This window comes from Canis lupus, chromosome 16, assembly GCF_003254725.2.
Source record: "Canis lupus dingo isolate Sandy chromosome 16, ASM325472v2, whole genome shotgun sequence".
NCBI classification, from domain to species: domain Eukaryota; kingdom Metazoa; phylum Chordata; class Mammalia; order Carnivora; family Canidae; genus Canis; species Canis lupus.
This window is the reverse complement of record NC_064258.1, coordinates 25,909,513-25,936,280: the sequence shown is the minus strand read 5'-3', so window position 1 is coordinate 25,936,280 and position 26,768 is coordinate 25,909,513. Positions and strand designations below refer to the sequence as shown.

The 26,768-nt window shown below is 39.6% G+C and overlaps 1 protein-coding gene across 3 annotated transcripts in view; it reads left to right on the top strand.

Moving 5' to 3' along the window:
• LOC118350911 (uncharacterized) overlaps positions 1-21,613 on the top strand; it is a 119,413-nt gene extending 97,800 nt beyond the window's left edge. For 2 of the 3 annotated variants that reach the window (XR_004805612.2, XR_004805610.2), the window contains one exon: positions 4,671-5,801. The gene's annotated coding sequence lies outside the window, so the exon portion shown is untranslated. Of the gene's footprint in view, positions 1-4,670; positions 5,802-21,431 lie in introns of those variants that run through there. The other variant, XR_004805613.2, reaches the window with a different exon arrangement.
• Positions 21,614-26,768: the final 5,155 nt, after the last annotated feature.

Sequence of the window (26,768 nt, the reverse complement as noted above, 5' to 3'; positions counted from 1 at the left end):
ACAAGAGATACAATTTCACTGCCATCATCATTGGAAAACAGTAAAGTCCAATAATACCAACTTTAGGAGAAATTATGAAAGAAACTATACTTAAAATGACTTGTGGAATTATACTATAGTAAAATCACTCTAAAAAAACAATTTGTACTTATCTAGTAATAAGAAACTTCAGGTAAACTATGATAGAGTCTTCTCCTACATACCAACCCTAAAGAAACCTATGCCCATATGCATGAGGACCCATGTGCAAGAATCTTCATATCAAAGTTGTTTGTAATATCAAGCAAAAAAAATCTAGAAATAAAAATGTCTGCTAACAGCAGGAAAAAAATTGTTGTATGTGCATACAACATCAAAAATAAGTATATTATAACTGTATACAACAATACCAAAGAATCCCAGAATATAATATTGAATTTAAAAAGCAAGTCAAACAATAATATATATATATGTATATACCATGTTTGCATTTATATGATGTTGAAAATCATACAAACCCACAAAAAATTATTTAGAAATACAAACGTCATAAAATTATGAAGAAAAGCAAGGCAATCTAACTTAAAATTCAAGATAGTGATTACTTCTGAATGTATACAGAAAGGGTAGACAGAACTTCAAACAGCCATGTTTTCTTTCTTAAACTGGATAGCAAATAATTGGGAGTTTGAATTGCGGCTATTCTTTAAATCTTACAAGTATTATTTTTCCTATCTCTAACATTTAATACAAATAAATTTTAAAACATTCTGGTGGTAACAACCAAAATGGACCATAAAAATAAAGAATCTGAGTCAGAAGGAGCTTCATATATCAGTCAAGAATTTTTTTTTAAATTGTAATATATAACACTGTGTAAATTTAAGGTGAGCAATGGGTTGATTTGATACATTTATATAGAGCAGTATGATTGCCATTGTAGCATTAATTAATACCCCTATTAAGTCACATAATTATCATTTATTTTTTGTGCCTGGAATACTTACAATCTAGTCTTCAGCAAATCTGATGTTTGTAATACGGTATTATTGGCTACGGTCACAATACTGTGCATAATATCTCCAAGATTTATTTATCCATTAGTTGCAAATTTGTATCCCTACATCAGTCAAGATTCTTTAGGTGGCAAATGAATAATAACAACAATAAAAAAGGCCTACAATTTATTAGTTCAAACAAATGAAAAGTCTAGGGCCTCAGCTATAGCTTGATGGGGAGAACAGAAAGGAAGACTGTGGTCAAATTATGTCACCAGATCCTGATTTCTCTGAGCTCTGCTGTCCCTATGTTGGAGCCATCTTGAGGTGGCTTTCCCTGTTGGGTTGGCAAGATGGCTGCCTCAGCTCTATTCCCACATTTTCTAGGTACAGGCCTTCAAGTGCAGTGGAAAGAAAATATGCCTCTTATCCAATAGTCCTGGTAAATATTTTTTATAGTATTGCATTGGCTTGGTTTGGGTCATGTGACCAACCTTGATCAGCCACGGATTGGGGGTATACAGTGTCCTGATGGGCTGGAGTCAAACCACATATTCACTCCTTGAGCTAGATTTGGAATGAACTTCACTGGATCTGCATAACCAAGGGTGAAGAAGAGATGACTGCCACAAGAAAATAGATTTTTTTAAAAAGAAGTCAATTCTAGGTGACCAAAATTAAAAATCAAATTTGCCATAGAATATAACTCCTTCTCTCAGTGACCCTGACCAGAAAGCCCAATCCAGTATAATTGAAAGCAGGAGAAATGGCCCAGAAGGTGAATACTTGTCTATGGCCAGGTTACCCAAGGAGCTGGGCCTAAAGCAGAGGCTTTCATTTTTTTAATTCGCTAGGGAACTTCATAGAGCAGGACATAGGAGTGAGGAGAATGAAGAAGGGAAGGGGAGAGAGACAATCCAAAACACCCTAATGAAAGAGTCATCATTAAACATGACCAGTCATTGTGCCTTTGAGGACAATCCACAGAGGAAGTGGTACAAATTGCCCTTATTTCCCCCTGAGCAAAGTTTTAACCCACAGGTCATACATACTGGTTGCCAAGCCAAGACACTCTGAAAAAGGGAGCAAGGGGCACGGGGGCCAAGTGAGATTCTGCAAGGCTGTACTTGTGTGAAGGTGTTTGCAACCCATGTAGAGCTGGTTGCTGCAATGGCAGCTGAGACAAGAAGTGAGTGAGATGCAGCAGATCTAATACTATGCCTTAGATAGGGAGACTCATGGGTGCAGAATGCATGACAATTCCTCACTTTATTCCAGAGTGCTCTCTGTGATGCTAGCAGCTGTTGGGCTGGCTGAGAGGGGCACCCAAAATGGCAGACATCTCAAATTGGGTCAAAATGGCTGATATTCCCGCCAAAGCAGCCATGACCACCACATCATCTCCAGTAAATCGAAGCCTAGACAGGAAACCAAAACTTTCCAGCCAGGACTTTCCAGCCAGGGACCACTGCCCCATCGTCTGTACTATCCCCACCCCCAGCCAATCACCTAGGGACACCATGTTCCTTGCCTAATTTGGCAAGAGACCCACCCGGATCTGGACCCGGAACCAATAAGGCTTAAAAACCCCCACACTCCCCAACCCAGGTGCGACTTCCCTGACTCGGGCCACCTCTCAGAGTCACGGAACCTTGCCCGGGAGCGCTCCCCATTAAAAGCACTCTTGAACCTACTGCCTGACTCTGCTGTTTTTTCTTTTATTTCTCCACCCTTCATTTTGGAAAAAACCTAACAGCAGCCAAACGTCACAATTCCCATCACTTCAGTGATACAAAGGGGCTCTATCCCAAAGATTTACCTCTCTCCTGCCTCAGAGTCTTCAGGTCTCCATGGACCGGTTGTTGCCTCTCAAATACTATCAAAAGGCAGTGTTCCTTGTCTAGGTCAAATGGACTAGGACTCTGTTCTCTGACTTGTCAGATAACCTGGTAGATTGCCCAACTCCTGAGATAAGTTTAAGCGAATATTCAACATCACGCCAGGGTTCTCAGGGGGCCTCTCTCACTTTGCCCTATACCCAACAACAATGAGCAGAAGTGGAGAGGTGGGGAGATATGAGGGCAGTATGGTGACAACGATGAAAGGATATAGGGCTCTGGGGTGATTTGACAGAAGGAAATAAAGCAGAGAGGGCTTCTAGAATATGTGACTCTCAGGAGAATGGCACTCATGGTAAAGGCACTGTTTCTTTTGTTGTTGTTGTTGTTGTTGTTGCATGAAATGTTATAGCACCTGGAAGGTTAACTTTCCATGTAGCACTCTGCAATGCTCCCGTGCATAATTGGTTTCTGGGAGGTCAGAAGTGCCCTGTGAAAAAGCCCATTTGAAAAAAATCAATCTGAAACATTAAAGTGGAAATAATTCCATGCTTAGCTACAGACTACAGAAACACATTTCATTGATGAAAAGCTTTTAAAAATAATATAGGCCTTCATTTCCTAATCCATAAAATGAAGGGTTGGATTAGATGCTCTTGGAGGTCATTTGTTTTTCTTTGTTTTGGTTGCTAGGAAGCTTAAGCTCCAGTTGCTACAGATTTTAAAGAGGAGTTTGGGGTTTGGGTTTGTTTATGTCTCTTCCTTCTTCTGTCCCTTTCACCTTTTCAGTCTTTGTTAACAGCTTCAGTATATAAGGATCTCTGTGTTTATGGTGAGCCATTGCAAATCCCTTTGGTAAGCATTTATAACCAAGATCTCTTCCATTTCTATACTTTGATTCTAATAAGCCAATACTTGCTTTTCCCATCTGAAAAATATAAGCAATCATTCTGTAGCTCTCTCTCCCCAACTGCTGAGTCTTAGGTATACTGAAGCATCAGATGTAAATAACAGCTGTGGAAGGCTCCAGGGTACCCCGAACACCTTGTCAGAGCTTTGACCTTGACTGTGACAATCCTGGAATGCCCAAGATGGTTGTTCAGTGTCCCAGTTTTCATCATTACCAGACTCTCTCCTTAGGTACAACCATCTAGCTCTGCCATCCATTTGAGGTTCAGCCACAGAATTTATGGTGCAGCCTTCTTACACTCAACCTCCTACATTAGTGGCACAAGGACATCTGGAACACCTCTGGCTTTCTTTGCCTAGATCTTTCCAGACCCTGGGGATGCCTAGCAGACTTGGTGGCAGCATACTGAATGAGGGCTTTTGTTGTTTGTTTCTTTGTTTGTTTGTTTATTTATTTTGCGGGGAGGGGAAGTCTCTTTCCATTTCAGAGCTGGTCACCTGAGTAGGAGGCTAGCAGGTACAAAGAGATTTCTTCCTTTCTTTCCTATCACCCTCTCTTTGCCATGGAGCTCATGTATCTGCTGCCACAGACCTGAACTCCTTCTGTAACATTCTGTTTCAGTCGTCGTCCCTGAGTTTCTCTTTGTTTCCTTTTCCTTTTGATTCTATCTTTTTCTTCTCCCATCAAATGCTTCTTCCATTTAGGAATAGCTTACATGCTAGTTTATATTCTACAGCCTAGGCCTCGTAGTTTTAAAGACAGGCAAATGACTTTCATACATTCTCTTTTGAGCTCATTGTGGCAGTCTGGAAGGGATAAGGTGAGTCTAAGACTTATCACACATGTAAATCCCAGGCTTGTGCCTTTCAGGGATGGTTATTGATATTTGTGAATGCAGAGTTTGAAGGTGCCACAATAATGCACCTTTTCTTCTTGCCACCTTAGGTGAAAAATCCACTCCTGACTGTAATTGTGAACTGGATGCACGGAGTCTTCAACGAGGTCCTAACAGGCAAGTCCTCGTTGGCCTTGATAAACTGGTGATTGTGGCAGGGAACATTATCTCCTACACGGGTGCTGGATGAGTGAGAGCAGGCTGTGGCAGACAAAGGAAGGGAATAGCATTTTTATGCCTCTAGCACATGTTAGATGCTTCCCTATGCTCACAGGTTGTCATTTAATTCCAATGCAATTGATTAAGAAAAGATTGTTAAGCCATTAAACAGACAAATAAACTGAGTCTCTAAGACATTACGTTTTTGCCAAAGACCCATTGCCAAGAAATGGCAGAGCCAGGATTACTACCCAGGTCCATCTGACTACAAAGATCATGATCTTTTTACCAGGCTATGTACAAAGTGCTTTACATATATTTTCTCAAGTAATCATGATAGCCAACCCTCTAAGATGGGTATTAGTATCCTTGATTTACAAATAGAGAAACTGAGACTCAGGAAATTCCATGCTGTTATGAAGTGACAGGGAGCATCCCAACTCACTCTTGCTCCAGAACCATAATTTGTAAGTACCCTACCAAACAGCCAAAGCATTTACTCCCCAGCGAGGGTGGCAGGAAACACTCAACACCTTACATTTAGAGCACACAGGTTTGGGTGTGCAGCAGGTAAGATTTCTCAGACATTCTGTTTGGCTTCCATCAATATGTACTTAAGCCCCAGGGAGCATCCCAGACAAACAATGTACTGTCTTCTCATGTCAGGCACCATTTGTTCAGCATACCCATTTCCCTCAGCCCTGAGTGTGCTGCTCTGTTGGGGCAGCTGCACCATTAGCAGCCCATATGGCAGAGCTGCAGCCCACTTATCTGTAAAGGATGCACTGAGAGAGTCTGACAAAGGCAGCAGCTTAGCTGCCCGGGGATGATCCCATTTGGAAACCAAAGCAGGGGGGCCAGGTTCCTGCAGTCACAACACCACAGGCCCAGCCAACTCCTGGCAGCAGGAGCCAATTGCCAGGGGACAAATCTGCTAACTTTGGTGCCTAAGAATTGCTAACCAGATTTTCAGTCACTTCCTCCCTCCCTTCAAGTGAAACAGCACAACCAGCACCCCTGCTCTGAAGCAGAACACTATCTATGGAGATAGAAGACAACAGAAAAAAAAAAAAAAAAAAAAAAGAACACAACAAAATCAGAACAAATTAGGACTTTTCCATATTAAAATGTCTTACATCCTGAATTCTAGGATATCTGTCCTTCTGGTGCACTAAACTTTCTATTTTTCTATTGTAGGAATGGATTTTTCTTCTTCCCCTATCTTGCCATGCCCCTATAGCTGTTGAACCCTCTTTTGCATTTATTTCATTATTTCCCAAAGCCTGAGGTGGGGAAACTATTAAGCAGGGCCCTGGGAAAAGAAGAATGTTGGGAACCAGGGCACTGACCTTTAAGTGGGCTTTGACATGGGGGCCTTTTCAGAGGTCCAACCCTGAGGCTGAATGGCCAGCAACAAATGTGCCTTTGATAGCAAAGGAGCCATCAAGAGGAAAACCTCAGAGATCTCAGTGCAGTTCTGAAGGAATCAGGAATATCTGGGAAGTTGTGAAGTACACCCTGAAGTTCTTCCCAAGATATCAAGATGGTCTTGCTTTTCAGATAGGCTACCTGTCATCCTGCCTTTCATGGATTGGGACAATACACATATCTCTGTCCAGAAGGAAGTCATCCAGAGTGAGAGATGCAGCAAGTGTTTACCTCCATGGAAAGGAGTGAGCAGCAATGGTTGTTGAGAGGGACCAGGGGAGAGTGACAAGGCAAGACCTAAGGCACATGGGGACTGAGGAGCAGGGGCTTGTTCCAGAAGCTCCAGGCAATGTCGTCTGCTAAATGTCAGAGTTTGTTTATTTTATTTTTTAAAGATTTTATTCATTTATTTATTTATTTGAGAGAGAGAGAGAGAGAGAACACAAGCAGGGGGAAGGGATAGAGGGAGAAGCAGACTCCCCGCTGAGCTGGGAACCCGATGCAGGACTGGATCCTAGGACCCTGGGATCATGACCTGAGTTAAGGGAGATGTTTCATCAACTGAGCCACTCAGGCACCCTAAACATTAACTGAGTGAGGGGACCGATTCCAAAATATGGTGTGTTTTGGCATAGGCTGAAGCCTCCATTTATAGAAAATATCTTGTTCCCTGGAGCAATATGTTGTTTCTCAGAGACCCAAAGAAACTTGACTGATAACAAGAGGGGAGAGAAAAAAGAATGAGATCCTGCTTGTAGTCATCTGAGTAATATCCTCACAGTCTGTTCTCCACAAGGAGGCCCTGAGATGCATCACAAACGGTTATGTTTATTCCCAGATGAACAATCTTAAAGGTTAGGGATGTTCCTGAAACAAATAAGGCCCAACACCTTGAAAGTGAGAGAAGTGTTCTTTTTACTAATGTATGATAATACCTGGTAGGCCAGGTAAATAAGAAACCAATCATTCTTCCCAGCTGGGTACCTCCTAAAAGGATCACTAGCTAAGAATACCAGCTGGGCACTCAGACAGAGCCTCTTGAAAGCCACTCTATATATTAGTCTAGTCATCAATCTCAGACTCAGATGTATAGATGCCATACTTTATTAGTACTCAGACTGATGAAGTTACGATTGCTTCAACCAGTCATGTAGAGCAGAAATGATTCCATGTGACAAGTCACAAAATTACCAGGTAGCTTCTACGTAATTCTTGGAGAGGCTCCCTCTCAAGACTCCGTGAATATTCTGTAAGAAATTCGAGCAACGTGGAGATGCCATGAGCAGGTATTTCAAGAATTCAAGTAGCCCAGCCTAAGTGTTAGAAGATGAGGAAGGAAGAGCTGTCCCCACTATTGAGAATGCACTTTGAGACCAGAAAGTGAAGCAGGCCACTCCATACAGTTTACATGGAGTTTTATTTATACATGGGGGCATTGCGGGGATAATGATCCAGACACTGCACAGCTATTCTCCACCAAGTCCAGACCTTATTCCATAGGTTTTATAGAGTGAGAGGATATGCACAAGGACACTGAAGTGAGACTGAAGGGCTCACATGCACCTAATTAACAGATAACCTTTAATTAGATCTTGTGGCACCACCTGTGCATCAAAAAAGGGTAATATTGTACTCTGTAATAGAGTTCTGGGAGGCCAAAGCAAGCGTCCCCCCATCTTGGCCTTGGCAGGCATTTCAAATTTAATCTCCATTAATCTTCAAGGGGCCCATAACATGTGACCTCAAGAGAGGTCATCAAGTGAATATGAGCGATATGGAGGGCCAGAGATGGAGTCGGGACTGTCAGCACTTCTACACAAGGTACCAGACATGAGAGTGAAAAAGGGTCCTGTTGATTCTAGCCCCCAGCTGCTTATGACACTTTAGCTAAGGACTAAGGTGTTATTGAGCAGAGACGCGACATTCTCCCTGTTCCCCATCTGAATTTCTGGCCTTCAGAATCTGTGAGCACAATAAAGTGGTTGTTGTTACATCATTAATTTGGGAATTGATTTGCTATTTAGCAGTAGTACCTGGGAACGCTGACTAAGTGGGTGTACAAACTGGCACCAGCACACTCGGTTTACAACAGTATGTATCCCTCTATAGAGACCATATGTTATATATTCTAAAGTACTAAGAAAACTAAGTAGCATCAGAAACTTGCTTGAAAATTGAGGAAAAGGATATTGGTGGTCTCAGAGGATATTTCATTGAGGCTATAGAGATAGGGTCTGATGAAAGACTTTGACCTTTATTTCAGGTCCACAGTTTCATTTTCATTTTGAGAAGAAATTAGGAGCTAGACACTGTATTAGTGCTCAATATATAAAAAAGTAAAAGGTATTCTGTTTAAGTATTCTAGAAGAAAATATAGACCTGTACACTAATACTCTCAACAACCAAATGAGGTCTTGTGAGAGAAGTAGGAACAGGGCACAGTAAGAAGGTAACAAGTGAGTTGAGTCTTGATGAATAAATAGGTAGGTGAAGAAAGGTGCAAGGGTGTGCAACTCAGGCGGACTACATATGCAAGGCCTGGAGGAAGATAGTCACATCGTGTAATTAGAAGAACCTTAAGATCTTTGTTTTTGGAAGTGTAAACAGAGAGGGATATGGGATGTGCTCAGAATGAGGAATCTGGGAAGTGCCTGTATATCACAATAGGAGTTTGTATTTCACAGTGTAGGTGACTCAAAGCCAGGGGGTATTTAAAAATTTTAAATTAGGAAGTGATATGGCCAAGTTGTATTTTAGATAAATCACTCTTTTGGTTGTAAGTAAAAGGGCAGGCCTGAGAGCACAAAAACTCACTGGGTCGTTATTTCAACATCCCAAGTAAGACTGCATAAAAGACTAAATTTGGATAGTCATAGTAGGGTTGCCAAGGAGGGAATGGACTCCAGAATATTTTGTAGGTAAAAATTTTCAGGATTTCATGAGGAATTAGATGCAGAATGAGGATTAAGGATGAATCAGAGATAATGAGCGTGGGTAATGAGAAGATACACAAATGGAAATGTCCAGCAGAATTTGAATATTTGAGTCTAAGAGGAGGGAAATTAAAATTTGAAGAAGTATTTAAAGGTTAAAGAAGTAGATAAGAATTCCTAAGAAAAAAATGTAAAGACAAACATTTTTTTTAAATGATAAAATCTGAAAAAAACTCCAAATGTCATTCAAAGGCAGAATAGAAAAATAAATTCAACTATAGTCATGGAATAGAGCATTACACACCAGTGAAAATGGATGCTATAGCCAGTTAACACAAAACAAAAATTCTTCTGAACAAATTGACAGGAAATAGCAGTCTGAAAAAAAATACATGACATAAATTACATAAAATTGAAGATATGTAAAAAAATATCAACCAATCATTAAAGGAAATATATATATGGATGAAACTATGGTGGATGGAAAGAGAATGAAAAACACAAAAATCAGAATAATGGAACCCCAAGGTGGATGGCAGATGGAGTCCCCTGCAGACAAATACACCAGGGACCCAGTGGTTCTGCTAACACTCTATTTCTTAAGATAGGCAAAGGTCTCACAAGTATTAACATTCATAGCTTCTATGTAGATGACATATAATGCTTCTGAATATTTGAAATATTGGTCAAGTAGCTTGACCAAGAACAAGAGAGAGGAGACGTAGTTTAGGTTAGAGGAAGATATGAGATTGAGGATGTTGTCCTTAGAATGATAATGATATGAGCAGTTGTTTAGATCAGAGGGACTGAACACAGAGGAAAGAGAGCAGCTAATATGTGGTGCAGTAACCCCAGAGAGTCCAAGAGGAGGACTATATATATATTTTTAAAAATTATTAATAAAGCAATAATTGGATTGGCCCAGGAAACCTTCTGTGGTTCGTTTAATTTTCAGACCAAAACCTATTTCCTGGGAGGGTCCCTGGGGTCTCCCTCCACCATCTCTCAGGAGCTGTTTTTGTACAGTGCCTTCTGAGCCCCCAGCATGAAATGTGTCTGCATGCACAGCATGACAGTGACCAGATATTTTCTACTCCAACCAGACAGGAATAGGATTATTTCTCTAAAACTCCAGGAAGAAGCAAATACAAACTATCAGTAGGTGACCATATTACAAAATGTACAAAGTCACTCAGCACTTTGACTGATCAAAGTCATGCTGGGATGATGTCATTTTGGTTTTCATTTCCGATCTCTCCTTGCTATGGAGTTGGGAATAGTCGTCTCATCGCAAATGACTCAGAGCTTCAGTTCTATGTCTGCTTCGCTAAGTCATTATCCGTCATCTGCCCCTAAGTCTTGTTGTAGATGGCACACTGCACCCCCACTGCACTTCCTTGGTATCCAGTCATCCAATTCCAGGGGTTTTTCTGTTTCAGTTCTGGAACAGCCACGTTGCACATTGGACTGCTTTTCTTATTAGTTAAGGTGATTGCTAACTTTATTCTTGGAGCCTTGTCTACTGTTCTCTCTTCGTCTTGTTTTCAGCTGATCATACTATGTGGAACTATAGAATGTTTTATACTGTTCCATGCTCAGTCTTCCTCGTGTTTATTGCCCTGAGCTCACCTATCTATACTCTCATCTTGAATTATTGGCTCTGTGGCTGGGTAACAACAACAACAACAACAAATAGAAAGAAAGATAATCTATCTTAACAGCTGGCACCCAAATTTGTCTTAGGGATAGAACTATTTTTATTTTGGAAAACACCATCAGTCACTTGAGGGGTGGAAGGTAAGACCTTTAAAAGATGACTTGGAATAATGTGAAAAAAAGCTGCAAGAAATAGTTATCTTCTTAGCATGAAAAACGAACAAGAGAGTTCTGCTTGTGGTATAAAGGCATAAGCCCCTAACTTACCCACAGATAACAACAATAAATGCTAACACGTGACAAAAAACAACCACCTGAAGGCACTGCAAATGAACAAAAGCAGAGAGATTTTGAAAGGGAAACCAAAAAAAAGGAACTATCTTTCTGTACTAAAGAACAAAAGGGAGGTACATGAGGAACAGCAACCAACAAAAGTGAAGAGGGAGCATGGCATTGAGAAAGCTGCAAAGAGCCCCAAATCCCCTATGTAACCTTTGCCTGGGTTTCTGGCTTGTCCTTGACGAGTGCATGTGTTAGCAGACTCAAAATAGCTTTCAGCTAAGGGTAAAAAATGTGATCTGATCTTGAGCCGTGCCTCCTGCAGGTGAAGAAGGACTTAAGTCTGGATCTAATCAAATTTGTTGTTTGCAAGAGAAAAAAATATTAAAATCTTCAAGAAAAAATAACAGAGTCCAGAGTTGCCTTAAAATAAGAGTCATAATGTCCACTATATTCCAAAATTACTTGATCTAAAAATAACAAAGGAAATGGGACTCATTCTTAAGGGAAAAGACATGGAACAGAGGCTAATCCCGGGGAGTCCCACATGCTGGGATTACCAGATAAGGATTTTTAAGCCACTATTAGGGAAATACACATGTAATGAATACAAAACAGGATTCTCAGCAAAGCGATAGAAAATATAAAAAAGAATAAAAAGGAAATTCTAGAGCTGAAAAATAAAACATCATTCTACTAACATACCCATTTTAATCCTAAATCAAAAAACAACAAGAAGCCCCCTACCCCAAAACTTGACAGTACCAATTGTTGGCAAAGATGGAGTACAACTATGTCTTTAATGCACTGCTAATGGTAAAACATACAACACTTTGGCAGGTTCTTAAGTGAAGTCATATGACCCAGCCGTTTCACTCCTAGGCATTTACCCAAAATAAACAAAACTTATGTCCACATGAAGGCTTGTACACAAATCTTTCAGCATTTGTAGGATTTGTATTGCAATAGTCCTGAACTAGAGACAAACCAAATGTTCATCAGCAGTTGAATGGATAGACAGAATGTGATCTATCCATACAATGGGGTACTACTCCCATTCTCAGGACTAAACATGGGTGAATCTCAGAATCCTCATACTTAGTGAGAGAAGCCAGACACAGAAGAGAAACACAAGATATTAAATACCATGATTCTATTTTTAGAAAATTCTAGAAAATGCAAACTACTCTATATGGATAAGAAGTCACCTGCCTGTAGGGATTGCATGAAGCTGAGGAGAGAGAGGCTGGATTGTAAAAAAGCATGAGGGAAGTTTTGTGGGTGATATAAACATTCTTCATCTTTATTGCAGCAGTGATTTTACTATGTATGCAATTGTCAAAACTCATCAAATTGTATACTTGGAGTGAATGTTGTTTGGTTTATGTGAAATAAACTAATAAAGTTAATTTTAAAAAAATGAATGGTAAATTAGGAGTCGAGCAAGGCAGCGGAAAGAGGAAGGACAAGTATCACAGTGGAGTCCAGGAAACATTGAAGGCCATCACTCTTTAAGACCAGAGATGTTTATTCAGTCAGAGCCCATTTGGCTTTTTGCAACTTGATCCTATTCCACCTTCCACAAAACTTCTGTAATTCTGAGAAATACACAATAATCTATGAGAGGTTTTCCATGAAAATTAAGGACAGGAACCTAACTGTACATATGGCTTGGTGGAGGATGGAAGTGGGAGAGCATCCAAAAAACCAGGAATAAGCCATAAACTGAATAGTTTCAATGAAAACTGAAGCTTAAGACCAAAGGTCAATAGGCAAATATAATATCCCTCAAAATGGAAGAAATCTCAGTGAAGCAGTCCTTTGGTGGGATTTGTACTGAGAATTTGAGACAACTGTAGCCAGAGTTTAAAAGGCAGCATATGTCCAGTTAAAAATCTGAGTGATACGGCAGCCTGGGTGGCTCAGCGGTTTAGCGCCGCCTTCAGCCCAGGGCCTGATCCTGGAGACCTGGGGTCGAGTCCCATGTCGGGCTCCCTGCGTGGAGCATGCTTCTCCCTCTGCCTGTGTCTCTGCCTCTTTCTCTCTGTGTATCTTTCATGAATAAATAAATAAAATCTTAAAAAAATATCTGAGTGATACCTGTAAAAGTTCTGAATGCTAAGCTTCCCCTTTGGACACTTGTATCTATAGATGGGAATGTGAACCTCTTTTTTTTTTTTTTTTAAGGTAGCAATCCTCAATTGAGGGAACACATAAAAATCTCATGAGGGCTTTTAAAAAAATTCTAAATCAGCTCAAGTAAGTCATTCTCTCTAGAGTATGGCCTAGGCATGTGTATTTTTTAAATGGCTCTAAGGAATTCTGCATTGGCCTCTGGGTTACAAAGAAATGACCAGATGGTTCACATTTTTATCCAGATGTGACATAAACCACTATATACATGCAGGTTTCTGACCTCCCCAGAAACACAGGTTTCAAGGGTGCGCTGGCCTGAATCTTCTGGTCACCAGTCTGGGTCACTCCCTAGTGAGAAACTAGTTTTTGACCCAGAAACCCACTGGGCTGAGAAAAGACTCTTCCAGGATACATTGGAAAGCTATTCCCTAAGTAACAAAGCCACTCTGTTTCTATAAAGTTTCTGTTGGTGCTTCACTCTGAAACTTTCTCTCTTCTGAATTCTGAGCCAAGGACAGAAAGGTCATACTCTAAATGTGCCAGCTGAACTCCTGCTGCCCTGTTAGAGATGCCTTTCCACACTTATAACCACTCAGCTCCTTTCTGTCCACAAAATGAACCATTCGAATACCCAGAGTTGAAAAAATCAAAGACCAAATGTGAAAGAATGTATAATAACCATCTACGTATGCTTTTCTAGAATTTGACTGTTTTTTAGTGTACAAAGATTAAAGGGAACTATTATCCATCTTGACAAATAACAGTGTTTTTAAAATTCTTTTCCAATTTTTTGCATTCTGAATATACTTCTAAGATTAATATGATGGAATACCTCATTTCTTGGTGCTTCCTGTACACCTTGTATTCTATACTTCACATGCATTAAGTAGTTTAATCAACACAACCTCATGAATTAGCAATTATTTTTATTCTTACTTTACAAAAAAAAAAAAAAAAAGAAAGAAAGAAAGAAAGGAAACTGAGGCATAATGGGATTAAGCAACTTTCCAAAGAACTTGTATTAGGTGGTGGAGCAGAGATTTCAACCTCCAACAATTTGATCCAGAGACATTGCTCAATATCTAAATCATTATGCTTTGTTGATTCTCTGAGGTCAAAACACTTCTCTATTTACCATTCCTCCAGGATCATATTTGCCACATAGTAGCATTTGAAAATGCTTAGAAATATCTGGAATTGTTTATTCAATTTTAACCTGCTATAGTATATAATATAGGGATAATATCGTTGAAAATGTATTTTGCTACTTTGTCCAGTGTGCCCTTGATTCCAAAATAAATAATCTAAAAAAATCAATGGAAGAAGTTCTTTAAAATTGGAGACTAAAGATAATCTTTGTTCAACATAAAAAAAAAAAAACACTCTGTATTGTGATTTTCTTCTATGCTTGCTTGCTTATTTATTTATTTATTTATTTACTTATTTATTTATTTTTTGGACCACCAGAAAACTCAGCCTGAAATATGAAACAACATTTCAAAAACATGGGCCCTTTTACCATAGTATTGGCTTATTGGGCTTGCTTTCTCATTTTTCCTCTATTTTTCATGATGTGACTTTTCATCTTATCTATGTCACTGAATTTTACATATCATTTTATGCTGCTTTGAGTCCTTTGTAATACAAGGGAAGTATGGAATATAAAAATAAAAACTTTTTTTAAACAGAAATTCAAAAAATTCCAAAGCCTTCCAAATGGCATATTTGGATTTAAAGAGAAAAAAAATATGTTTTTCTAAAAAAGACTTTATCTAGAGCCAATTCCTAATTGATAGATCTCCTTTTAAAGATTTCTTCTCCCTATCTCTGTGTCTCTATCCCTCCTTTCCTCCTTCCTTTCTTCCTTCCTCTCTTCTGTTAAAAATAACACTACAACTATTTTACTGTTAAGCAGAGCTTTGCATACTTGTGTGAATATCTCTTTAGCAAAAAATTATTAGAAATAGTATTGAATTCCTAGTGTGTAAAAGGTTGTTTGTTCTTTGTCTTATCAACTTAAAATAGTCATATATTTATATACAGAGAGAAAATTAATCCTTTGTTAATGTATTGTAAATATTGTTCAGGCTGTCACTTCTTTCATGATTTGGTTTATGTTATTATCTTTTTTTATTTTTACCTTTAACGATCAAAGGGATTAATTCTTTTAATGGTTGCCTGGTTTTTCATCATGTTTAGAAATGTCTCTCATACTGCAATTGTGTAAAGAAATCCACTTATATTCATTCCTATCTCTTCACATTCAAATCTTTAATAAATTCGCCACTGACTTTTTTTTCTAAAGGATAGCAAGTTGTCTTAATATAATTTTAAATGATATATCTTTCCTCCACTGCTACCGTTATCATCTGCAAAATCCCATTATACTAAGGTCTATTTCTTACTATTATATTACATTGATTGGTCTATTTACCTATCACTGAGCCAATATAAACATTTTAAAATTTCAGTATGCTTACATTTTTGGTAAAGGTTATTTTACTTTGTTATTTGTCTTTATTCCTGCAGGTTACTTTCAAAATATCGTTAACAATTTCCCCAAATTCCACCTTGGTTTTTGAAATTTCAAATTTATATTAATTTAGAGAATATGTATAAAGAATTTTTATATTAGTGAACTTTCTTACTTTGACATATGTATGTCAATTTATTCAATATTATTTTATGATCTTTAGTAGAATTTAAGGTTTCCAGTGTATCAGTTTTACATATTTCTTTTAAATTTAATTCCTAGATATTTCTCCTTTAAACATCTTGGCAATGGATGGATGTTTTTATATTTCAATTTCATAATCAGACTTCTTTGTTATAGTTTCTAATATTTTAACAATTATCTCAGATTTTCCAAGCATACAGTTACATTATATGTAACTGGTAACTTTAACATTTGCATTTATTTCTCTTTTCTCCATGTGTCGGATAATCCTTCATATACATATACATATATATTAATACTTCAGAATATAATTAAAATGTGATGCTAATAGACATCTTGTTTCTGACAGTAACGAGAATTCAGTCTGTTTATCAAGTCTAATGCTGGCTTTTGCATATAAAATCATGGCAAGGAAATATTTAAATTGTATTAATGGTTTTTATAAATTTTTATTCCATTTTTATTATTTTCTAATTAGTGATGGTATATTTTATTAAATATCTTTTTAAAATCTGTTGAAATTATGTTATTATTCATTTTGCTTACATAATATGTAAGTGCCTCATGACTCAGTTTTAAGGCCTCCCCAGAGGACCTTTGGCTCCCCTTCTTGAGCAGCTAATTAAGTGCACATCACCACCACCTTCCTCACAGGGGTTTTTCCACTCTGGGTCCTAATATGGCCCTAATATATGGTCCTATCACCCTAGGGCCAGGCATCAGACACCCAGGCACAGTTCCTATGCCCCAGAGCCAGCTGAAATCATTCAAGTAGCCCACCCCCAAAATCTGCCTGCCCAGCATTGCCTGTTCTTTCTTGCAGAAACCACAATAGAGATGTCCCCTTCTGGGTCTTGTGACCTACCCGGGGTTTCTCTCCAGTGGCCTGGTGAGTGTGCTGTGTTTCCTCAGTGGACTGTCAGTAACAAAATGCAAGACTCTTTCAGGTTTCTCTCCTGATCTTCATCTGTTCCCATCATAATATGCTAAAAATAATGCATTGACATGGGGAATAATATTGATAAATTTTATAATATTCAAACCTTGACATCCCTTGATGTAATATATTAATCTTGTAATATGATACTTGATTCTATTTACTAGCATTTTATTTTAGAATTTTGGATTTTTATGCTAAGTGCATAGTCATAAGGTAGATTGGTGTAGTGTGTGTGTGTGTGTGTGTGCATGTGTGTGTGTTTTAACCATGCTTTATTGGGTTTTATTATCAATACTATGCTGAGTCTATAAAATTGGTTTGGAAGATTTCCTTTTTCTCCATATACTGCAATAGCATCAATAGTACAGGAATTACTTGTTCCTTAAAGGTGTGAAAGAATTGGCCTATGAAACAGTTTGGGCCTGAGGGGACTGACGTGAGCCGGTAGTGTATAACTCTGGCAGTTTTGCTCCATAATGATTGATCTGTTCAGGTTTTCTATGTTCTCTGGGATATCCATTTTTAAAAATAATTTCTAACAGGTGCCAAATGGGTATAGGAAGGAGAGCCGCTCAGACACAGCCACTATACTTTTACCCAGCTGCCGGCTGTGCTCCCTGACACCCCCAAACTGGCCTGTGCACATGAGGCCCTTCCTGGGACTGAGGGGTCCATGCTATCCCACCTACAGCTTGCTGACACACTGGGCTGACACTCTCAGATTGTGACTCTAGTGCCTTGAAAGCATCTGTTCATCATTAATAGTTTGACAGTACTCACCTGAACCCATTGGAATTTTTTTCCTGTTTTTTTGTTTTGTTTTGTTTTTGTTTTTTGTTTTTTAGTCTGTGCTGATGAGGCATGAGTAGCATCTTCTTGTCAAATCTCTCATAGCTTAGTGCCTCAGGGAGGGCAAGAAAGGTGTCTGAAGGGAGCTAATATTTTTTTCTAGAGCCCAAGACTTCTGTGTTAAGTCATTGTCATCACCCCTTGGAAGGAAAATCCTGGAGCCACTCACTCTAAGGAATGCTTAGCACACAGGAAGCACAGGGAGTAAACACTTGGTGCCATATATACCTTGCAAATGCTGGCGTTTGGGCACCCAAAGAGGGAAAAGAAAGCCCAGAGGAGAACAGGAAGAAGGCACAGATTGTACATTAGATGCTTGGGAAAAGGTAGGGGATACAGCAGTTCTCTGAGTGCATAAAAATTCAGCTGTGAGCAGGATATTAGCTGATGGGGCTGGCTCACTTACAATCTGATTTTAACTAGCCAAGCCATCATTTGAAATGAGGGTTGAATGCATCATATAGTTCATTATTCAGTTATGAAGCTAAACCTAAGACTTGAGTCATCAACCTTCTCTATAAATTGACCCACAGAGAGTCTAAATTCGATCCCATACCCTGACTCCAACAACAGCTCCCTAACACTGACTCTCTGGCAAGGCCATTCCTCTGGGCAACCTAGTCTTGGGGTAACATAAAAGACAACCTGTTCCAAGGGGTAGAGAAGTAGAATGTGGTGGAGACAGGGAGAAGGGTATCTTAACAAAGCCTTCTACCCATAGATGAAGGCTTATTAGTGTCTCTACAAGGTGGTAAAAGGGAGTTGTTTTCTACTCTCTCTATGTAATCAGGAAAACAAATCACAATATAAAATCTACCCCAATAAACTGTCTCCTATTACAGGTTGTGGCTGTTTAATGTGCTAATCATCTGTGGTCTCATAGCATAAGTGCCATTCTGCCAGCAGGGGTTGGTTTGGACAAGACACAGGACTGTTGAAGAATCATTCTCCATCCATTCTCATCTCACATCCACTACACTGTGGCTTAGGAAAATCCAAAGATAGTTCATACATTCCAGGGAAATGATTTAAAAATATCAAACCAGAGGGTCAGCTGAGAGTCAGGAGGCTGGCCAAGAGGTGCCACTCAGGTCTTCCTGGGAAGTGCAGCCAAGCTCGGGTGGGACTTGGCACAGAGCTCTTCACCTAAGAAGAGAAACATTTCTCTTACTTTCAAGGTAAGTCCCACCTACAGGTTTTGGTTTCCTAGGTGCATTTCTATCTTCTAAGTCATGATTTTTATTCTCTCCTGATTCCACATGTGATCTTAGGTGAGAGACTCTTTTATGGCTCTGCCTTCTTAGTATTTTCTGAACAATTGATTTTTAGGCTACACAAGAAAATCCTTAGACACCTCCTTTGAACAAGTAGCATGTGAAAATGAGAAAACTAAAGTCAAAGCACAAGGCAGAAGAACCAAGTTGTGGTTCTGGCTCTGGGAATAACTAATTGAATGACCTTGCACTTGTCATTTCTCTTCTATGGGCCTAAGTTTACTCACCTATTCAATGAGGGTTTATTCCATTACTTCAGGCAGAAAACACTTTCTGAGTGTCTTTAAGGGCCAAACATAGTAAAAGATATTGGAAAACGAAGGTGAAGATTCCATTCTGATGTCCACACAGCTTATTATGATTTTGTTTCTCTGTAGTATGATACATAGTATAATTGAGAGCACTGCAATGATTTTCTTTTGGAAGGGCATACAAACATTTGGAATGGATAATCCCCAAAGTCCTTTAATTTAGATGCGATTTTCAAAATATTGAAAAGAGTGTAAGAGATTTCACTGCCAAAAAAAAAAAAAAAAAAAAACCACAGCATTATGCACCAGCTGACTATTATCAGCTCTGCCTTTATTGTCACAGCTCTGTTATTTGACTCCATTTCTTCTTTGCCAACAATGCTCAGTTTTACTTAGCTGGCAATGCACGAGGTCTCAAGAGATAAATTGTGGCCATTCTTAGTCAAGCATCAGGACCCTATACCCTCTGTCAATAGTTGATTGAGGGGTAGTGTTGGGTCGATTCAGACCAGTGAGATGTAAGGTGATGGCTGCTGGGGAGCTTCTGGTTGATAATGTATGAGAGGGTTGCAAGAAGGACTCTTTTTTTTTTTTTAAAGATTTTATTTATTTATTCATGAGAAACACAGAGAGGAGAGAGAGAGAGAGAGGCAGAGACACAGGCAGAGGGAGAAGCAGGCTCCATGCAGGGAGTCCGACGTGGGACTCAAACCCTGATCTCCAGGATCACGCCCTGGGCTGAAGGTGGCACTAAACCGCTGAGCCACCCGGGCTGCCAGGACTCTGTCTTAATTATTCTCTTACTTCTTCCTCTCTCTCCCTCTTCCTCTCTCTCTGCCCTTGCCATCCTCCTAATTCCTACACTGGGGCACAGTTACACAAAGAGCTAATATCTGGGGCTGAACTAGCCATTTGGTAACATTAAGGGAATACTAAGAAAATCTCATACATATCTACCAGGTCTAGGTTAGAGCTGCTGTGTCAACCTAAAAATCAATTGCTTATAGATTTATTATTAAGTATAATATATATATATACATACACATATCAGTGGCTCATATATATGATTTGAGCCATTGTTAGTCAAATTTTGTTTTATGTTGTTTAATGCATTTCTAATTTATACAATGATAGAACATTTCCTGCTGCTGAACTTCAATTTATGAGCAAGAGAATTTTGTACAAAGTGGTGTTTGTAACTTCATCTTTCAGCCATACAAGCCCAGAGGTTCCCTTGGGCTGGAATACTTGGAAATTTTGACTCCTTTAGATAAATCAATACAAGAGAACACTCTTTCCCTTCTAGGAAGCAAGTCATTCTGTCCCAGTTTCTAATTCAGGACTGCTTTAGAAACATGACTCCTTTATGTCTATGAAAATACAATGTAGAAACATCTCCCTCTTTGTTCACAGGTAGATTTCCAGGCTTGGCCAGGGACAAAGTTAATACAGCAGAACACAGTTCTCTGTCCCCTTCATTCTCTATATCTCTTGCCCACACAGACCTTGGGCAGGAGAGATGAATAGCATCTTCAAACTTATGCTGACAGATGGTAAATATCCTACAAAGAATTAGTTTTTAGTTTGTATTACTTCAGAAAGTAGAATATCCATCAGTGATATTCTAAGTCCAGGGAGAAAATCTCAACCCACATCAGATCCAGAAGTGTCTTCTTCAGGATATTGGGCTGACAAAAATAGGACAGGCCATGCATACTGTGCCTGAAATACCCAAGACCCAAAATAAAGCTTATGAATCTGGAATAGGAAGAGAGAGGGGTGAGGGGAGATACTGTAGGTCCCAGTGGATAAGGAATTTGAGCTAAGATTTAAATATAACAGGGAACTGTGGAAGGAATAAAAATGTCTTTGAGGTTAAGAATTTCAGGGAATTGTGGAGAGTTTAGAGGTGGTACATGGAGTAAAAGTCATGAAACTTAAGTAGCTGCTTGCTCTGGAGCAACTTTTTGGCAGATTAGAAACTGCTGAGGAAGCATGTGCTAAATTATTGACCACCTGGCAGAAAAAGGATGAAAGGACTCCCAGTTTTTGATGAGGTTAGAATTATTTTTACATATGACATTGAAAAGAAGAGGGATGTCATTAGGTGGAGTTCCATGAGAATTACAAAAGTGCTGGTGGAAATCCCGTAAAGCCCAGCTCTGCTGACCAACCTTATGCATTTCGAGAGGTCTGAAAGGATTCACCTTGTTATTTCAATTGACTCAGGTGAAAGGGAAGAACATGAAGCTGCCAACAGAGAAACCAATAGCATGTGCCTGGATTGAGAGAAGAAGCAGATGTCATGATGGAGCAGATTTACAAGTTTCTCCTTTCACAAATAAAGAGTGAATGTCTGGGCATATTCATGGACTCTCCTTGGTCAAGGAAAGCCTCATCTTCTACTTCCAGTGAGTAGGATAGCACTGCTGGTAGATGATTGTAGAGAAAAATCAGAAGTTCAAGTGCAGTCAGACACATGTGAGAACCAGCCGATTCCAGAAATTCTTGGTTTTATTCTGTTTCCGCTCCTTCCATCAGAAGGGAATTCAGCCCCTTCTCCATCAGGTTAGTGGTACCTAATATGAACAGAGGGCGAGGTATGCCAAGAAGTGCTGGACAGCAAGTATTGGGTATTTACAAATACCAATCATCTGTTACTGATAATTGCTTCCACATTCAACTACCACAATCCAATGGGACTTCTGTGATCTGTTATCTGGCTCCCTTCCTACATATACTTTCATACCATATTTCACCTAAAATTCTTGCATGTTTAATCTGTCTTGGCATCTGCCTCTCAGAGGATCCAGACTAATAGTTTCCTAACAGATACAAGAATTTTCTAGACTATGCATTCTCAATGTGAGTAATATCAACCCCAGAAGAAGGTGAAAATTGGTTCTTCAATCACAAGAAAGCTTCGATATTGCAATTGTTTATGGAAAGGACATAAACCGGTATACTGTATCTATGGTATTTATGGAGGAGAGGCAATTAGGAAAAAAGATAATCAACAAGAACTCCTGTAGGAGCAATAATTTTAAAAAGGTTAAGAAATTGTTCTAGACGAATCATTCTGTCAGAAAGCTATAATTTCAGAGCTCATGTCAAAGACCTCTTTGTACCACATTTGAGCCAAATTTTAGAGTCAGTGTGCCTCTCCCATTGTGGTGTATGGATTTAAAGGACACTGAACAGGTGAACTCATACTGATTCGTACACCCTGCCCCAAGTTCAGGAGGCTTTAGATACTCAGTATGAATCCAATGGTTCTCAACATTAGGCCTAAGAAGTAAGAACTTCTGAACATGCTTATTTTTCTCCTCATGTTGAGACACATCCCACTACAACCCTCTAGAGAGTTTTTCCTCATGGAGGCAATCAACTACAACCCAAAGTCTATAACCATCATCATCCCTGGTTAGTCAATAGGATCTTGGATAACTCTCTGGGTGTCTTCCATTTCTGCCACATCTTGTGATGAAGCATCGAAAACTTACTTCTAAACTATCTTCCAAACTACGTATGGCAAACATCTTTCTAAGATGGTAACAGTGTATTTTTTCCAAGGAAGAGAGAATATATGTTTCCTGACCAGGATAATAAAGATAATGTCTCCTCCAGGTTGGACACATTTGCTAGAAGCCTCCTTATAAGATTGGAGGCTTACTAAGCTTGGTGTCCTTCAGCTAAGACAAACACATTTCATGTGCTGCATCTACCTGGGCCCATCAACACATTATCCACATGGGACCTAGAGGCAAGAGGAAGCAATGTGAACAAGAACATGAAACTCATGCTGTTTGCTGTGCCATAAGTAATAACATCCTTGGTCTCTGACCTAGGAGTCTTGTGTCTTCTCCCAATATCCATAAAACTGTAGCAGGCTAACTAGTTGGTTTGCAAGTGGAGCAAAATCTCAGATCCTTCATGGCTTTTACCAGAAGCATAACCAGGGAGGAGTTTCATCCTTTCCTAAGTGGGAAAGTAGTAATTGGGCAAGAAGATGGAGAGAATTGACATTACCCTTTTTTGAGGGACGCTGGCACTCTTCCTTCTGCCGCACCAGAAAAGAGTAAGCCACTACCCACACACCTGAACCTGGAAGCCTTAGAATCCAAGCTTGCAAACCCCAGGTGCTGCATTTAGGATAAGAACGTGCTGAAGACAGAGCATTGCCTCTGCTTATGTTTCCCATGTGGCTAGATCTTGTCTAATGAGAATGCTCTAATGTAATAATTTTTTTCTACTCAGCTCTGTCTAGTAACTATTGTGAGACAGAGTGGAACTCCGTGGTTGTAAAGCTCAAAAAAATATGGTAGAAGGATACAGTGGAAAGGTCACTCGTTATGTCCTTCATTGTACTACATCATTATTTGAAGAAAACAGTTCCTTTTACTTTAATAACATATTGAAGTTATTCTAAGAGAAAATCCATAAACAAAGGAGAGTCCTGTCCCTAGATTCCATACTGATGAATTCCCTAGAGCTGGGGATTGTTTGGGGTTGGGGGTGGATTGTGGGATGATGGAAGGAGGGGTATGAAGAAAAAGAAAGGGAGGGAGTAAACCAATGAAAAAGGGACCAGTGAGACACTTTGGTCACCCATTCAAGGTTTATCCCATTGGACTTATTAGAAATCCAATATCAACTCAGTTAATCTCAATCAGAGTTGAAATCGGCCACTGTTCTTCTCATTTTATAGATGAGAAAATAGAGTCACAAAGTTACAGAATCAAGAAACCCAAAGCCAGGCAGCCTTGTTTCAGAGCCTGCACTTTTGACTACACTTTGCAGTTTCTCTGATATTCTATTTCTCTAGATACTTCTAGGTCTCTTGCTATCATGAGCTACCAAATAGTACTATCAGAAGAGAAAGTTCCGATAACTTTTACTAATTCCTAAGGAAAATAGTGAATCTCATTAGGCTTTTCTTGATATTACATAATCGTCATGGTGAATCCCAAATACCCTGATATCATTCACTGAAACTTTACGGACAATTCAATTGAATGGGCTATTTTTGCCAGCAAACCAAGACAGCTGTGCTTGTTGTTCTGCATCTGCTTATCTGGCATTCTTTCTTGCCTTCTCTTTAATTAAGCTGATCAGTATCATTTTTGTTGTTCTGATGAATCTAGCCTTGTTATGTGACATTAGCAACTAAGGAAGCTGGGTAAAGGGCATAGGAAAAGTATCTGTACTATCTTTACCACTCTTCTGTAAACTTTTAAGCATTTCAAAATGAAAGGAAAAGACAGAGGCCAAATGTGACCATGACTAGGATTCCTGAATCATACTTTGATACTGCTCTTTTTTATTAGAGCCTTGATATCTTCATCTTCAATAAGCTGACAGGATAACAATAGTTATGTACAGTTATCTTGTGAGGATTAAATGAAATAATGCACATAATGGCTTTAGCAGACTGCCTAGTAAGTAAGTACAAAACTTGCACCTCCAACTATCCTTATTATTACCATAAAGAGAAGTCCCTGCCTGAGTTCATGGAAGACTTCCGAAAACCTGTAAAATCCCTAAAGCTATACATAAAATTGCCCTCATAGATTCATAGGTATTTTTTTCTGGGTAACCCTTTTATGTATTTCACTGGATTTTCAAAGAGAACCCTTACTAAATGGCTTTAACTCCTGCTGTAAATAAAAGGTTCAGGGGCCTCTGGGTGGCTCAGTGGTTGGATGTGTGCCTTTGGCGCAGGGCGTGATCCTGGGGTCCTGGGATTGAGTCCCACATTGGGCTCCCTGCAGGGAACCTGCTTCTCCCTCTGCCTGTGTCTCTGCCTCTCTGTGTGTGTCTCTTATGACTAAATAAAATCTTAAAAAATAAATAAATAAAATACAAGTTTCGAAGATTCTAAGGCAGGGAGAGGGGACTTAGCATCAAAGTACATGTTTGCATCTTTGTTGTGGGTGTGTTTTCTCAGAGACTGGGGCTTCTCAGGTTCCCTCCCTCCAGGAGGACAGAAGTACTGTGTTCACTGCTGCAGCCTCAGCTCCTAGATATGGCCTGGCATGGGATGGGCCCTGAGTAAACGTGAATCGAGTGAATGAAGCTGACAGCGTGCAGGCTGACAGGAAGGAAGGCCCTTAGAAGAGTCAAGCTGGGAGCACCAGAGCTGTCCATGACCATGTGGGTGTTCTGCAGGAAGCCAAGCCTTCCTGTCTCACTGCTCAGACATCTCCCTGACCACATCTGCTTCTGCCTTCACCCTTCTCAGCTTTCCATAAGGCCCTCTAGAATTTTCAGAGACCACCTGCAGGCTCCTTGGAATGCTGCCCCTTCTTACAACTATTTGTGAGGGAGGTTCAGTTTTCATGGAGCTGAAACCACAGAGAGATGTTGTTAGAGGCAAATCCATCTGTTGAGGCCCTAATTCCTAGTGCTCCAGAATATGACCATATTTGGAATCTTAAAGAGATAATTAAGTTCAAATGTGGTCACATGAGTGGGCCTCAGTCTAATATGACTGGTGTCCTTTTAAGAAGAAAATAGGACACAGGCACACACAAAGGGAAGACCATGTGAAGACACAAGGAGAAGTGGCAATACTAGGCAAGGAGAGACGCCTCTAAAGAAACCAACCAGTCTGCAGAACTATGAGACAATGACCTTCTGTTGTGTAAGCCACCCAACCTGTGGTACTTGTTATGGCAGCTTGCGTAAACAAATATATGTGTATTAGTACTTGGGGTTCTGTTCTATTGCCTATTGTGGTATAGGCAGTTGTTCTCAAAGTATGATTCTCAGAGCAGCAGAATTGGCATCAACTGTGTGTTTGTTAGGATAGAACTCACAAGACCCACTCCAGATCCACTAAGTCAGAATATCTGGGAGCCCAGAAAACTTGTAAAGCGCCCTCCATATGACTCTCAGGCACAGGAACATTTGAGGATCACTAGGGAAGAAGTGATACCCAGGGTGGGTTTCATCATAAGGAGCTGGACTCAGTCATTTCCCCCCTCACATTGCCACAGTTCCCCCTCAAGCACTGCAAGGGGGTAAACATGAGAAGAGTGTTGCGATTGGTGACTTCATTTGAAAATTAGAAATGCGAGGCTCTCTGGTGTCAAGGCAACAATGAACTCACCAGGAAGCACAATGATTCTGTATATATATATATATGGAAGCAATGGGCCTGAGAAACCACACTGCTGGCAATTCAGTCAAGAGAATAAAAAATAATTAGCCTTTTCCTAAAGGGGATGGATAAAAAATTGAGTTCCAATGCAACATAATATTCTAAAAACCTCTGATGCTTCAAGCCTTGTCTAATTGCAGGATTCTCACTGGGTCTCATTGCCCAAAGAGAGCTCCACTTTCTTCTGCCAGGGAACATACACTCATATTTGAGGCTTATTTTCCTCTTTCTGGATGGGCAATTTTAGCAAGTGATTATGCTGATAAAATTTGTAATTCCTAGGAAGGTGAAAAGCCAGTGCAGCTTTTTGGCAAAACTTCACAAATGGCAAAGTTTGATAATGAAAGCTTAGAGTCCCCAACACTACACAGTGACCCCAGTCCTCAAACACATGTATTCTCACA